Source organism: Harpia harpyja, chromosome 4 (assembly GCF_026419915.1).
Source record: "Harpia harpyja isolate bHarHar1 chromosome 4, bHarHar1 primary haplotype, whole genome shotgun sequence".
NCBI lineage: Eukaryota > Metazoa > Chordata > Aves > Accipitriformes > Accipitridae > Harpia > Harpia harpyja.
In genome coordinates, this window is record NC_068943.1 from 41,028,000 (window position 1) to 41,041,348 (window position 13,349).

Genomic DNA, 13,349 nt, shown 5'->3' on the forward strand with positions numbered 1-13,349 from the left:
TTTCTTGCCCTGGTGTTATCTAGGTAATGCTGAATCCCTCTCTTACTGAGGTTTTTGCTGCTTAAAACATAGGTCTTTAGGGGGGATGTTTCTTCTTTCCTTGAATAAATGCAAATAAGAGCAGATACTTACTGGTCATCTAGCTGTGTGTTGTAACAAGCTTACCGGGATAGCGCTCTGAGCCTAAAGCTAACGCACGAGAGTTTCTTTGAACAGGGCACGCGAAATTACCTGTCACCTAGTCGGGCGATAGAGGTGCCCCGTATTTGAGATATGACTAACATTTGTTGCGTCAATGGAGTTGAAAGAAGAAATGAGATTGTTGTGGCTGTAATTGCATTTGTAGAGCAGTTCCTAGCTTGCCTGCGTGTGGAATTGATATCTTCTATAACAAGCCTTTAACCCAAAGCGCTCTTTCCTGTTGAAGCTGGAAGGCAATAAAATCTATTGACTAGGCAATGTGCAAGGATTACTGATCAGGAAAGCCTGCACTGTCCACCCAAACCCATTGCCGCTCATGCTGGGAGCATGCGACGGACAGGCATGGGTGACCCTGAAATAGGGTGGGAGTACAGAGCCGTGACATCCCGCTCCATTGCAATCCCTGCCACTCCGAGGTGGGTTATGATGTGTGCCTGGGTGGTTTTAATTACCGGGGACCTCATTATTATACACAGACCCAGCTGATGCTGCTCCCCTGCTGATGTAGTGTTATGATTTTGTGAAAGAACATTTGATTCCTTGGGAAGCTCCTATGGTCTGTCTGTGCTGTTGGTCCCCAGAGAGACGGCAGCGGTGCGGATGTGCCACTCCAACACTGATTTTTCTTTTTTCATGGCCTGTGGGCTGTGATCTGCTCCTGGAAATACCTTGGCCAGAAAGGGAAGCCACATCTCTACACTGATCTGCACATTAGCAAGTTGTTGACGTTTAACTAAATGGTACTGCACGAGCCAGGAGCTAAGGTAATACTTGCCTGCTTTTTATCTTTGTTTCCTGTCTATTAGCACACAGAAACACTAAGGCTGGTGTTTTTAACGGCAAATAGTCTCTGCTGCACAATTAGGCTAGGGAATTGATTGAGCTACCCAGAGCACGTGCGTGCCGAAGTGTTCGGAAGGAATAGAGACCCTCGCGCTTCCAGATTAAGTCAGCATGTGGTTAAGGGCTGCGAGAAGAAAACTGAAAGGGGGAAATGAAAGTTTTTCTCCTTTCCACAAATCCTCTGCTGCTAGCAAATGTCGAGGACAGGCTTTTTGCCTGGACGAACTGGACATGGAAGCCTCGGGTGGAATGGCTGGTGAAGGCAAGGTGTGATTTAGGGTACCCTCTTGCTGCAGCTGGAGGGAGGAGAAGCTTCTTGAGACCATATGGAATGGTGCTGCCAGAAGAGCTGAAGTGCTTTGCAGGCTCTCAGTACCTGGCATCTGTATGCAAAACTTCTTACTGTTATGACTTGCTGGAGATTCATGGTTTAAAGAGGAGCTGAAATCAGCACTTTAAGCACCACTAAAATCTACTGTTTCAGTTTAATTAGTGAATTTAGTTTCCAAACTTAGTACAATTGCCATTTAGAGGACAATTGGATTTTCTAGGTCACTTTTCTCTTCCAGAACTTAGAATTATTTCTTTTTTTTCTAAATCTTTTAATGCATTTCTTGCCTATTAACTCAAGTGATTTGAATAACAACAGCAAGCAGTACATGCTTACGCATCCTCTATAAGTAGGCATAACTCCAGTCTCATCCAAAACTCAGGGGTAGGCTGCACGTGATAACAGCAACCTGTATTTAACAGTTTAGCAGTTCTAGTAATGCAGTAGCTGGGTCCTGCCTGTTTCTGCATGGCATTACTAGAGATGGGGTCACCCACTCACTGCCTGCCCTTTGGAATTTGGGCAGGGGGTTTGCTCGTGGACGTTGGCTGGAAACAGCCATCCCGGAGGGGTCAGGACAGAGCAGTTAATAAGACTCGTGGCAAGTGGCACAGCGATATTTGGCCATTTTCACCCCTGCCAAACGCTGGGTGCATGCCAGCTCTCATCTTGCATATGCAGAGGAAAGCTTGGTTCAGGGAAGGTCCGTCCCAGCTGCAAAAGGGGCATATCGGTGCCTGGCGAGCTGTGCCTCACAGTATACTGTTTGAAACAGCACCCGCATCAAGATTTTCATTGCAGCTGCCTTAAAAGATGGAAGAGGATCCTGAAAGGGTCGGATCAAGATGGAAAACCTGAAGCCAGATGCGTGCACCTACCCTGCTCTCGCCACTGGCTCCTGGGAACGATGCGCACAAGGCATCACAGCTGCTGGCTTTATCACCTGCGGAATAAGAGGTATTTTTAAAAGAAGCAATTTGGGGTTAAGGTTTAGTGAGTCTGTACAGATGATGCCTTTGGCGAGAGGGGAAAGCCTGTTGTTTGTCCTAGGATAGGCAGAGGGTCAAGATGTGGGAGATCTGCTTTGTTAATTGCGTTAGAGCTGTTCAGAGCAAGGGTAAATCCTTCTTGCGGTTAACGAACAAAATGCTTATTTGGCTGCGGAAAGGAGAGGGTGCAAGTTTTCAAAGCATACAGGTAAGTGCTGTCAAGGAGGGAAAAATTTTGCAGCTTTGGCTGGGGTAGCTTTTTCTGGCGAGACAGGCTGCTGGGACATCGTGTTTGCGAAGAGACTGTGCAGGCGCCGGCAAAACTTGGTGAAAGGGTCCCGTATTGATGTTGGCACTGATTTGGGTGCTGGGTGCCTGATGGCTTGGGCCATTGAAGGTTCAGGTCTGAGCACTTGCTCGCAGAGGTTTTTTGGCCCATCTGTTGTGATAAATGCAGGTTCCCTTTCTGAAAGGGCCGAGCGCTCTGTCCTCATCCAGCTAAGCCTGTCATCATGCGATGCTAGCGGAGATGCTGCAATTTTGATCTTAAAACCGGCCACGTGCTCGAGAGTTTCCCTGGGTCAGGCTGAAGCGCTTAGCACCGTGGCGGATTGAATTCCCGGCTGGCGCATCTTCATCGGCGTGGTCCGGCATCTTGGGCTGCGTGTGATGGTGGTCGTGAAGTGTTCAGCGAGCGGGTGGTGAGGAGGCTGCTCTTCGCTGCGTGATGTTCTGCTATTGTGTAGCTCTTGGTTTCATTGGGAATTAAATGACATGATAGAGACGATAAGCTAATCGTTACTTGTTAATGTATTTGTTCTAAAATGCATAGGACTCCAGACCAGCGAATGCTTTGCTGAATGAATGTGTATAATGTGATGCTCAAAAATCATGTATTTTAAGAGCCCCAGTGACACTTGTGTTAGAGTGGCATTATTGAAATAAGGTACAATTTTCCCCTTGATACATCATCTGTGGAGTCTAACCTGTCTTGTACTGCTCGCATCACTCGTGTCTTGCCTGACAAGTGGACAGGTATATGAATTTCTTGTAGGTGTTTTTTTTCCAGCACTGCTTTGAAAATAGATAGGAGTGACTGCATTTCAGGGGGGGAATAAAATTAAAAAACGCAGATGTGCCAATGTGTTTCACAAAACAAATTGCCGTGTTCGTAGGGCATCCTTCGGTATCAAACACCGGTGCTGTAGATTTATGGCTGTTCAGCAAACAATCAGGCTGTAATGTGCTCATTACTTCAGATAAGAGCAGCTGCTTTCTAAAACACAGAAGCATGTTGGCTGCTTCAGGTGAGCCAAAAACTCTGGGTATAGCGGTGGCATTTCAAAACATACTGAAAAAAACCACCCCAAAAGATTACAATCTATGTTTTACACTTAAGCTTAGTAATATCTATTTGCCTTACAGGACGTGGTGAGGTTCACGCCCTGTGTCTACCTGCCAAGACTGGTCTTGGGCTACCTAGTTGTGCTGGATGCCCAGCTTGTGCTGGTTCTGTGGGGTTTTTTGAAGTTCAACAAGAGCATCCTCCTCACAGGAAGCACCATTGACACCGGACCAGTACAGCACCATTGACACCAGACCAGTACAGCACCGTTGGTCACCCAAGAAGGTCCCAGGTCAACATCTTGCTGAAAGAAGGCTGTTTTCCTTGGTGGCTTTGGGTAAGTCCATACCCTTGTCACTCCTCAGTAGAGCTCAGCTGCGCGTGGGTAGGCGTAGGAGGAACATCAGCAAGACGGAGCCCCACCAGCTTTCCCCAGCTACTGCTCAGCAGTTGGTGCGTTGATGCTGTAACGATCAAGGCAATGAAACACAGCAGGCAGCCAGGGAACAGATGCGTGCACCAATAGTGGTGGTAAGCGCTAAGTGCTTTCACCATTTCTATACAGCAAAGTGGAGCCCAATGAGTTTGTAATTACCTGTCCTACTGTTTTCCTTAAAGTAGTTCGAAAACATCTTGCGTGCAACTGCTAAAATCGGGTAAACCTTTTGTCCTCGGTATGCCTTAGCAAACCTGAGGTCATCCTCAGAGTCCTCAACTGCAATAGCAGTCAGGCTTATCTCTGCAGCTCCTGTCCTGAGTGTACTTCTGGCTTATTGCACGTGCCAAGACAGAAGAGGTTGGGTATAAATATAAAGACAGGTTTTTCTAATGCTTAATACTATTGTCAGGACTTTCCTTCTCCAGAAGCTGGTTTGATTGCGTGTGCTGGGTACAAATACCCACGTGTGGCAATGTTGATGTGGGGGCATGAGCATGAAAGACATGGATTAAACGACGCGCTACCAGCACTGCTTAGAAATGCAGCTCTCAAGCCATTAATACTGTATCAAAACCTGGAATAGCTATTCCCCAGAACTGGTGCTGTGATGATGAAAGAACAGCAGTTGCCTCTTACCTCCTAGCCTTCCTCCCCTGGTGACTTTAATTGCCTCTCATTTCTCTAGACTGAGGCTGATACTGTTGGAAAATAAAATGGCTGTAGTGCCTGCTTTGATGTGTGAGCTTAGTAGAAAGATGGTTTTATTTGAATCTATTAGATAACCTATCATTTTTATTTGATTTGCAGCGTATTTGTGATACATCTCCTTCGCTGACCTGACTGCCTATGATGCGCTACCGCTGCTCCCCATGCAACTTCAACTGCTTCATCACCTGGGGACTACTGTCACAGAGATGCAAGGGTGCAAAAAAAAGGTCTGTTTTGCTGGGTTTGGGGTTTCTTTTTTCCCTCCTTGTGGGCTAGTGGCATCTGATGGACACCTCCCTTTCCTCCTTACTGGAAGACTCTATTTGCAACCCAATGGACACCCCCCCCCCCATTTCCCGGATTTGTCAGAAAAAGCGATGCAGGCAAGCTATGGCACGGCTCAGGTGAATGGCTTGCAGGAGATGTCTGGGTCTTAACTGCAGCTTAAGCCCCAGCACTGTCACCTAAATAGAAAGTTTTCTTCATAAAAATCCCTTATTACAATGAAACTGATTTAGCTTATCTTTACATTCAAAATACTCGGCTTAGATGGTGTAGTGTTCTACGCATGGCCAGCAGTTGTGTGTTGGTTTAAGTTTTGTGGGTTTGGGTTTAAGGTTAAGTTTAAAAGTTTTTTGAGTTTGGGTTTAGGTTTGGTTTTTCCATTGTGCGGTAGTTCTGCTCTGAATTCATGCTGCAATCAACACTATTTGTTACAGAAGCCTTTGGAAGATGCAACCAGAGAAGAGTCGTCAGCCTAAAATTATGCATCTCCCTTGTCTTTCTGAGGGGATCCAATGAAGAATGGAAAAAGCTCAGCTGTTTTTTCTTACTGACTGAAGGAAAACCGAGTTATCATGTTTGAGTGTACAGTTTAAGCTTGCTCACGTTGTTCTGTAGCGAAGCACAGGTAAACTTTAGATTTAAATGGCAAAAAGACAAAGGACTGGAGATGTACTTTACAGCTTAGTTCCTGGAGTCACATCTGCAGCAGTTTGCTTAATTAACTAATTGATTAATTATCACTTGAGCTCAGGGACTGAGACTTTTGTGAGCTCATGTATTATTTGATTCATCTTATGTAGGAACTAGTTTGTATTTTGGACCGGTGCTGGAGCCTGTACTGTCTATCAGACAGCAATGGATGTATAAATGTGACTGTAAAGCTGTTTTGTTAGCTCTCTAGGGTAAAGAGTAATCCATGTCTGTTCTTGTTTTGACAGAAAGCTTTTATTTTGTGCTTTCTGTTTTATTCTAAGTGCTGTATGCTTTCTCTTGTTGCTGTGATTCAACAGGGAACAGGTGTAAGTGAAGAAGCCTCAAAATAAAAGATGACTTATAGCCATGACATAATATCTTTTAACTTGGTACAGTTCAGGTAAAGAACTATGTATGGACACAGATGAGGGCATATGCTTCTCTGCAAGCAGTCACCTACTCTAAGTCTGTTAGAGTAAAACACACCATAATAGCCTTAAAAGAATGATAATAAAAAATAAAAACAAACAAACAAGCCCAACACCCCCCCTCCAAGTGCTGTCCCCACTACCACTACAGTCAAAACCCCCAAACACACGAGATAGGTTCCGGCCTGACATTTACTACTGTAGAAATGAATATTGCAGCCCCCTCCCCTAGACTTTATACAGGGGGAAAAAAAAAAAAGCCCCCACTACAATAAGAGACCAATTAATGAGTTTTTATTCAGCTCTGCACAGTAAAAAACACAGAGCCCACCATCATTTACATCTAATAACAGAATACTAGCATTTCTTTCAAGTGAGCCAAATTCTAAGTCCTCTGTGGGGAAAAAAAAAAAAAAATCATAATTTCCAAATCTTTATGAAGAAAGGCGGAAGCTATTTCAAACATACCAGTAAAGTATTACATTGCTGGATGGACTCAATCCAGTCCCACATCCATTACTGATTATATATAGTCTATAAAGTAGAGAACACTTGAACATCTCAAAAATGAGCCAACGCCCCAGTCCCTTATAAAAAATACAGACTGACAGTACAGGAAAAAATACACCGTCTAAACCATGAGCATGCGATACCTCATCCAGGGTGCTCTGCTGGATAGCAAAACTGAGTTCTGGGGAAGATTCAACTCCACTAATGATTTTGGGTCATAGGAAATTCAAGTATTCTCTAGTTTTTAAAAATAAACTTAAGCAAATAGGTCTGAAAGTAAAATACGAGGACTTTTCTCATCTGTGGCTTGTAGTTCTTGACGCATCATCTCGAAAAATGAAGGATGCCTCATCGTGCAGTGGAGTGCCGTGCAGCAGCATCCTCCACAATGTTCTTGGTATTCACCCTTCAAAACAAGAAGACAACAGTAAGAAAAAAATCCTCCCAGAATTACACAAGGAGAGGAAGGCACAAAATACCCATCAGCTGTACAAAAGGGATTATTACATTGAATAGCTGGAGCTTAGCTTGGTCCAAACGTTGCCACAGGGGCACGAGCCCCGGGATAGTCCCAGTCTGGCTCTGATTCTCGGTAGCTGGACCGAGCTCCGGTGACTTGCTCCAAGCTTGTGTCACCAGCAAGTGGTAAAACCAAAATTCAGCCCAGAAAAAACACAAACCTCCATAAATGCGTCCCCAGCAGAGAACAGCCAGACCATCGCTGTGCCTGCAGTTTCTTTCTTTTCCAGCATGCAAGTACTCACGTGGCAACGAGCCGTCCTCCAAAGACGCTGCGGGAGGAACGTCGCCTTCCTCGTGCCTGCTGAAAACTCACATCTTCACAGGATAAGACAAAATCTCAAAGCCTGTAAAGCAGATTATTCCATTACATCAAAAGAACAGATACTAAAAAGTGACGCCCAGGACCCTTCCCTCCACACAGAAGTAGGGTTTAGCATCACAAGAACTGCATCCCCAGAAAAAGAGCTGCACACAAATAAGTACATTTGCCCAGTGGAGTAAAAAAGGATGCAATTTTCATGTGGCCTACTGTTAAGATGGAGTAGGAATTCACCTTCGGACTTTACTGACCTCATATAATAATTCATGTAGTTTTTTCATGTCCCAAAACCCACGGAGAGGGGAAGGGGAGCCACTGCACAAAAAGGCAGCGTTCCATTCACCCGCACAGCGACCTGATCTGACTTCAGAGTTGGCCCTTTCAGCGGGAGTGAGGCAAGATGCCCTCCAGAAGTCCCTTCCAACCTACATTTCTCCATGAGCCCGCACCAGCTGCAGGATTATTCCCTGCCAAACCGCCACGCTGGAAAAAATGATTATTACTCACCTTGCATTTGATTACGCAGTGCCAGCCCCGAGAGAATCAGCTCCACTCTGTTGTCGTGCCAGTCTCTGCTGCAGGAACCGGAGGCCCTGGTAAACATGCAGAAAAACAACTCCCCCTTCCCCAAACACACCCCACAAACCGAAAGCCCACTGAGTAATGCCTCTTTTCAACTAGATTGCTTTTAGGACTGCCTCTCTTTGCTGTTTGTTCAAAGGCACGTCCTGGGGGGACCAAGCCCAGCTCCAGAATTGCAGGTAGGCACTGGGTACCCTTCCCAGGAGCTCCTCGGGGAGCACAAACCCAGGGAGCAGGTGAGGGAATCAAGCCCGCCCTCCCTCTGCTCAGAAAGCCTTGACACCACTTTCTCCCTGCAGGTATTTTCTCCAAAGCAGCTGTGCTTTCAGCTAAAAAAAAAAAAAAAAATCCACACTGGCACCATCCAAAACACTGGAATTTCCCTATATTTTGAGCTCGCCATTGCTAGGCAGACTCCTACATCTCAGAGACTTTGCAGGAGGACGCACTAAACAATTGCTACGATACATCCCAGAAGGGACATTCAATCCAACTTAGTCACAACTGCATCTTCCTTACCCCTCATCTACATTGTCCAGCACGAGCAGCAGAACCAAAAAGCACCCTCAGCCTCTTAGATATTAGAGCAATAAATTCTACAGGGAGAAAATTTCAAAACAATTTAAGCTCATATTCGTTTCTCCCAGCAGGAGAACCTACGGCACGCAGCCCGCAGGATCTTATGTAGCCAGCAATAAATGCCTCCTGCAGGACACCCAACCTCCTTCGTGGCTTTGCCTCCCTAGAAATTTAGGATACAGAACTCAGCCCGCTGGGGAAAGCGGTCGGAAGAGTCCCTGCCCCCTGGCGAGCCCGCAGGGTTTGCTAACGTGGGCGCAGCACCGGCGCAGTAGCGATGCCAAATGTGCCTACGAGGCACGGGTGGCACGGCAGCAGACTGCTCAGGGTACACGGGCATCGTAACGACAGGACTTTCTCAAGGCTACGGCACCAGAGACACCTCTCATCAGCTTTATAGCTATACGCAGATCGCTAGAGTCACCGCAGCTTATAGGCTACGGAAAAGACATTTCGCCCTCATGACAAACAGCTGCTTTTCTCATAGGAAACGCATCTTTTGCGTCCTCGGATGGAAGAAACCCCGCAGCTCCTGGTAAAACCGATGGCACGCTGCAGTCTCGGAGGTCGCCAGGCTTCTTATCAGAAGCGGCCTCCGTGGTACAGGGGGAAATCGCATCCTTTTCCTCTCTCCGGGCATAGATACCTGGAAGGAACAGCAACGCACACAGCTGGCGTGAGCAGAATTTTCAAAGCAAACACCATCAAAACCTCAGGTGCTTCACTTATTGCCACGCAGTCAGGCGGAGAAAAGCTGCAGTTTTACAGGCACGGACTCGGAGCTGGTCCGTGGGGCTGCCCCACGGGCTGTTTGCACACCCACACCGTCTCCAGCTGGAGAACAGACGCGCTCCCCACCAAGTAACGTTTGCAGGGGGCAGGTGAGGAGGAGGAAGGGCTGAGGGTGCCTTCCGCGGGAATCCCCGCTCTCACCTGAAAGCACGGCAAGAAGCTCCCGGGCCAGGGCAGCCAGCCTTCAAGAGGTTTCTGCCTCCAGATTGACCTCCAGCCTGGGCTCTGAGGAAGGATTTGGATGGGCTCACATCACCAGGGAGGCTGCAGAGGATGCTAGGAGGAAAATTCACAGGTAAAACTGGCTCCCCCTGCCCCTTCTGCTCTCCCATCCAGAGATCAAAGGGACCCTCTGGGGAAGTCCAAGGCACGGAAAACAGAAAATCGACTAAGTCACACACCTTCCCACAATGCACACAGCCAGGCTCTAAGGAGGGAGGACGAGGAAGCCTCCAGAAAACAGGAATATCCCCAAGCTCTTTCAGTTAGAGCCAGCAATTTTGGAAGAAGATATTAAGCTTCACAGACCATGCTCCATCCCCTCCTCCTCTTACCTCTGCCACGGCAGGCTCTTCACCCCCTCCCGCGGACATACCCCATGGTAAGCTTTTGGGGAGATCGGACCACTTCCCTCAGGCCCCAGCCTTTCCCGTCACCTTCAGCCCAACGCTCCTGAGCGCCAGGTTTCTTCGGTGCGCTGCCGGCGACAGGCACGGCGGCCGCTCGGAGAACCTCCCAGATACCCTCCAGACGCCAGCCGATTCTATTTTAACAACCAACTCGTTCAGCCCGCAGCCTGTTCTCAAATTGCTCTTGGGAAAGGAGAGCTGCTTGGAATAAAGGAGTCTACATTAAACCGTCCTCGCTGACCACGCAGAGAGCCTACGGGGCAGAGGTTAAGTGCTCCCGTGACAAAGCACAGGCTCCCCACAGGTCACTGGTAAATACAGCAAAACTCTTGCGTTTTTTTGACACGCTCGTTCCTGCAGAATCACATACACACGCATTAATGCCTCATCTCTGTTATGTGCTGCACTCAGCAGAGCCTTCTCACCCCATCTGCTGCAAAGCTACCGGTACCCGCTGGGATCAAAGGGTGAATTTGGGGAGAGGCATCCGGCACTGCCTGGTTAAGGATGCCCTGACTCCTGCACTGGAGAAACAGCTTTTAAGCCTGCTGCCTTACAGTTCCCCAAGGCTTTCATCCCGTGCTGTTGCCAAGGATTGCGGCCAGGTGATTTGCACGTGGTCCCACCGAGACCCGAGAGCACGAACGGCTTTTTACAGGGACTGAGAAATTGCTGCAGAGCCGGCACGACCCGGAGCCGGCACCAGCAGCGCCTGGCAGGTGGGACGTCGTGTCAGCACGGACAAGATCATTATACCGATTCCGTCTGCCGTCCTGCTTACAGCGGGGAGATCAATGCTCATTTCCAGCAGCCTGCTGGTTTTCAAAGGCTTGACTGAGAGATTTTCACACTTTCCAAGCTACTTAATGTCAGCATTGAGCTCCGCTTGCCCTCGCTTTCCCTACCCTACTCTTTATTACCCTGCTTGCCAGTTACCTGTTACCATGTCCTATAAAAACGGTCTTTCTCCGGCTCATCACTGTTTGACCCTTGCCGTGCACATCTAAAAGCCTCTGCCACCCAAGAGAGCCACAAGCAAAGCTCTGATGCCAACTACCGAGTCGCAACGTCTCTGGAGACCCACACAAAGAAATTCCCGGGTGATGAAACCAACTTTAAGCACTGCAGTAGAGCTGGACGAAAGGACGGAGGACACCTAACCTTGCGATCTGCAGCTTGCTCTCAGAAACAGCAATGCTTAGGGCTAAAACACCCCAAGGTGTAAGGTTTTATGTGCTCCATCAGGTTAATGTTACCTTTTATTGGAGCTGCACAGGGAAAGGCACCACATCACCATGTATTTGAGCTCCTCTCCTCACAAGCACCTTCAACCTCTTCTGTCGACCGGGGCTGAACAATTGAAAACATGCTCCACATACATCTCGGTAAGCATTGCTTTCCACATGAAAGACAAGCGAGGCTGGTAAAATAAATCCGCCCACGTTACATCCAGCTAGCATTGTGCACAGAACCGTTTCAACGTACGTTACCCCACCACACCCTCGGAGAAGCAATATTAAGAAACAGCTTTACAATAAGAAAGGAGACAAACTGACCCAGCACGTCCTCCTCTGCTCAGCGTTCCCCGTTACCAAAGGCCCCTCCTCTCAGAACATCCTTTTACCTTAACTGAGAACTATGCTGCTCCTCTCAAAAGGTAAACAGAGCACTACGTATTTTTTTTAATCAGAATTTTATTCGGAAACGCCGCTCTCTACAACACTCTGCAAGTCTTTTACCGACCAACTACCCCACTCTGCTTTGGACCGTCTAATTTTTAAGTGTCTTACCACGATGAAACTTTGGATGCTTCCCCCAACTACCCTGCAGTCTCCTTGCTGGGACAGCAGCCCTTCATCACACAGCTGGTACCGGTTAACATCTGGGCCATGTCTTAGCATTGATCTTCCAGCGAGTACTTTTAAACAGTACTTTTCAGAAGCTACGGACAAAATCCATCATAAAGAATTGATCCTGAGCACTTGGCAGTCTGCGCCAAAACATGTAACTAATAGACTTTGATTCCAGCCTGATGTATTTATTTTGTAGGACTAATAGAATTTATCGAAGGAAAAATCTAATACCCAAATTAAATTCTGGAATTCAATCCACAGCCTCTGTAATTTGTTTCTCTTTCAGGTCACCCTACCTGAGGGTGCAGTCCAAGAAACAGCTTTGGACTGAAGATATGCTCCAGCATCATTTAAAATAAATTTACAGTTTAAAATCAAAACTCTCTCTCCCAAGTAGTTGTGACAAGCCAACAGACGGCATTTTCTAGGACAGCATCTGTTCTTTCCTGCAGAGAGTGAATAATTTAACCAGAACATGGAAGTTCCAGTGAAACCAAGGAGCCCGCATTTAAGGAGAAACAGGACACATGATTGTTTCCTATTCAAAATTGCTAAGCTTTCATGTTTCCTCCTACCTCTTCTCCCCCTCTTCATTCAGACCTATTGGGAACTGCTCACATCAAGGCAAAGGAAGATAAATTCTGCCTCTTGGCCTTCTAAAACAGCGTTCAAATGGCAATGACTCTTGGGTCATTTCACCGAGACGCGAGAGAGGAGGAATTTGCGTTCGAGGTCACACTTCAAAGAAGGAAAATAGAAGGGGGATGACATACAGGAGCAGAAACAGCTGTGAGCTTTACAGGCTGTTAGTTTTAGGTGTTCTGGAAGAGAAAGTTAAACCATAAGTGAAGTTATTTCCTTTCGTAAAACAAAAACATTAGAAGCGATACAGTAAACGCTAACCATAGTCAGCCAGTTACTGCACCGGACTTTTTACGTCTTTGAAGTATTCCAGATCTGGACATCCACAACAGGAAGCATTCAAGGAAACTGTGTCACTGTTTGAGGCCTGTCTTTTTCTAAGCCCTCAGAGATTTCCTGCAGCCTCCCTTCTTCTGTCCAACCCTATTTCTAAGGCTCGGGGGCAACACAGGCTCTGAGCGCAAAGCCAGCACAATCACCCCGCTACCCAAATCCGCTTCCCCACCACCTGGATCTGTTCCTACAGCTCACGAGGAAGTGCAGGTGGATGGCTGAGCAGCAGAACAGCTTGCTACCGCGGAGCGCTTTGGCTCCGCTCGCTCCGAGAAGCCGTGCCAGCGGCCGCCTTCACCCAGGGAGAAGTTCCGGCATTTTTACAG

The 13,349-nt window shown here is 47.4% G+C and overlaps 1 long non-coding RNA gene across 2 annotated transcripts; it reads right to left on the minus strand.

Annotated features, from left to right (window-relative positions):
- Positions 1–6,718: 6,718 nt before the first annotated feature.
- On the minus strand, positions 6,719–11,774 carry LOC128141089 (uncharacterized). 2 transcript variants are annotated; one of them, XR_008234895.1, is made up of 4 exons: positions 11,452–11,774; positions 8,121–8,188; positions 7,537–7,638; positions 6,719–7,178 (listed from the first exon to the last, which is right to left on the minus strand). It is a non-coding gene; the product is annotated as an uncharacterized LOC128141089 (long non-coding RNA). The 2 variants fall into 2 exon arrangements; XR_008234894.1 differs by lacking the exon at positions 11,452–11,774 and having other exon boundaries at positions 8,121–8,988.
- Between the last annotated feature and the right edge of the window lie 1,575 nt (positions 11,775–13,349).